At 46.5% G+C, this 1855-nt stretch overlaps 1 pseudogene; it reads right to left on the bottom strand.

The window, feature by feature from the left end:
• Positions 1-490: 490 nt before the first annotated feature.
• LOC124234610 (olfactory receptor 2W3-like) lies at positions 491-1411 on the bottom strand (annotated as a pseudogene).
• Between the last annotated feature and the right edge of the window lie 444 nt (positions 1412-1855).

Genomic DNA, 1855 nt, shown 5'->3' on the forward strand with positions numbered 1-1855 from the left:
TTAATTAAAAGCTTTTGATGGGAATTTAGGAAATAGAAAATAGCCAACTGTGCTGAATTCCCCTGTTTGATGGCTGTCAGCCAAGATCAGTGGTTGATTGTGATCATTCTGACTAAAGAACTCAGAAAGTTGTTAATGAATTGAAAACAAACTACTACAGAAACAAAAGTCTGATGGAGAAAAGTAGTTTCCTCCTTGGCGCTCTGGTATACACTATGGGAACTTATCTTTATAACCACACACTTATCTTGCTTTGTCCTTTGGGCCTGCTTTACAGATCATATAAAGGAGTTTTGGATGATGTGTGTCATGCAGTTCACTCATCAGAACACTTAATGTTGTAACTGAAACACTTTTATGCTAGTCTGGGTAAAGATGTAAATTTGAAGCCCAGGTCAAGCCCAGATCTGATCCAACAGTTCCAGATGCCATCACTGGTCCCTGATGGAAGTGACAACCAGTTGGTGAGGCCCGTCTGTCCCCTTTGCCCTTACTTCTTTCCTACCTCTCTGTCACCCAGCAGCAGCCTCCTCAGTGCCCCCTTCACCTCTTTGTTTCTGAGGGTGTAGATCAGGGTGTTCAGGAGAAGAGGTTGAGGAGCTTTCCCTGGACTTGGGAAGAGCTGTTCTCAGGTTGCGTGGTCATATAGATGATGTTTCCATAGAAAAGTGAGACCACCATGAGATGGGAGCCACAGGTGCTGAAGGCCTTTTGCCTCCCTGACACTGAATTTGTAACACTGCCCTCATGATGTAGCCATAGGAGACTAGGATAAATACCAGAGGTGACAGCACAATGCCTACTGCTAGGAAAAAGGCAGTGCCCTCAACAGCAGCTGTATTGACATAGGCCATCCTGATCAGGGTGGGCGTCTCACACAGGAAGTGGTCCACATGGTGGTTCTCATAGCGTGGTAACAGCAGTGTGACTGGGGACATGGTCAAGGAGTTGGCCATCCCACAGCCCCAGGCCACCAACACCACGGCCATGCAGAGGCATGGATTCCTGATCACCATGTAGTGAAGTGGTTTGCAGACTGCAACAAAGCCATCATATGCCCTGACAGCCAGGAGCAGACACTCCACACCACCCAGACCCAGGAATAGGAAGAGCTGGATAGCACAGTCTGTGTGGCTGATTATCTTGTCACCTCCACTCAGGTTATAGAGCAGCTGGGGGATGGAGCTGGTGGTAAAACTGAGGTCCAGGAAGGAGAGGTCAGTGAGGAAGAAGTACATGGGAGTGTGGGGGTGGAAGTCCAGCTGGGACACCAGGATGATGGTGCTATTGCCCACAAGGGTCAGGAGATATGCAATCAAGATGACCACAGAGAGGATCCTCTCCAGATTGGGTTATCAGAAAACCCCAAAAGGATGAAATTTCTCCGGGTACTGTCATTGGTTCCATCCATCTCTAGTGCAACTGAAGAGAAACATTGATACTAATAATGCTGATAGTATATATAAGGGAGCACTTACTATGAGCCAGGTGTTCTATGCTGTTTACATTTACTTATTCATTTATCCCCAATCACAGTGATAAGAAGTGGCCACTCTTCTTATTGTTGTCTTACAGAAAAGGAAACTGAGGCAGATATGTGTTAAGCAAATTATATTCTAGAAAGGAGCAGAACTGATTCTGAAGCCAGGAAATGAGGGTTAGACTCTTCACTCTTCACTGCTGGTACTGCCTCTAATCCCAATGACAGGAAAGATAAGTCCTGCCATGGCCCACCCACTGATTCTTCTCCAGACACAAGTTCCTATGCTCCTGCCAAAGCCTCGAGGCCCAAAGAGAGCCGCAGAATGACCAAGTAACAGTATTTAGGAAATATTCATTACATGGAGAATGCCCC

Source organism: Equus quagga, unplaced genomic scaffold (assembly GCF_021613505.1).
Source record: "Equus quagga isolate Etosha38 unplaced genomic scaffold, UCLA_HA_Equagga_1.0 95763_RagTag, whole genome shotgun sequence".
NCBI classification, from domain to species: Eukaryota; Metazoa; Chordata; class Mammalia; order Perissodactyla; family Equidae; genus Equus; species Equus quagga.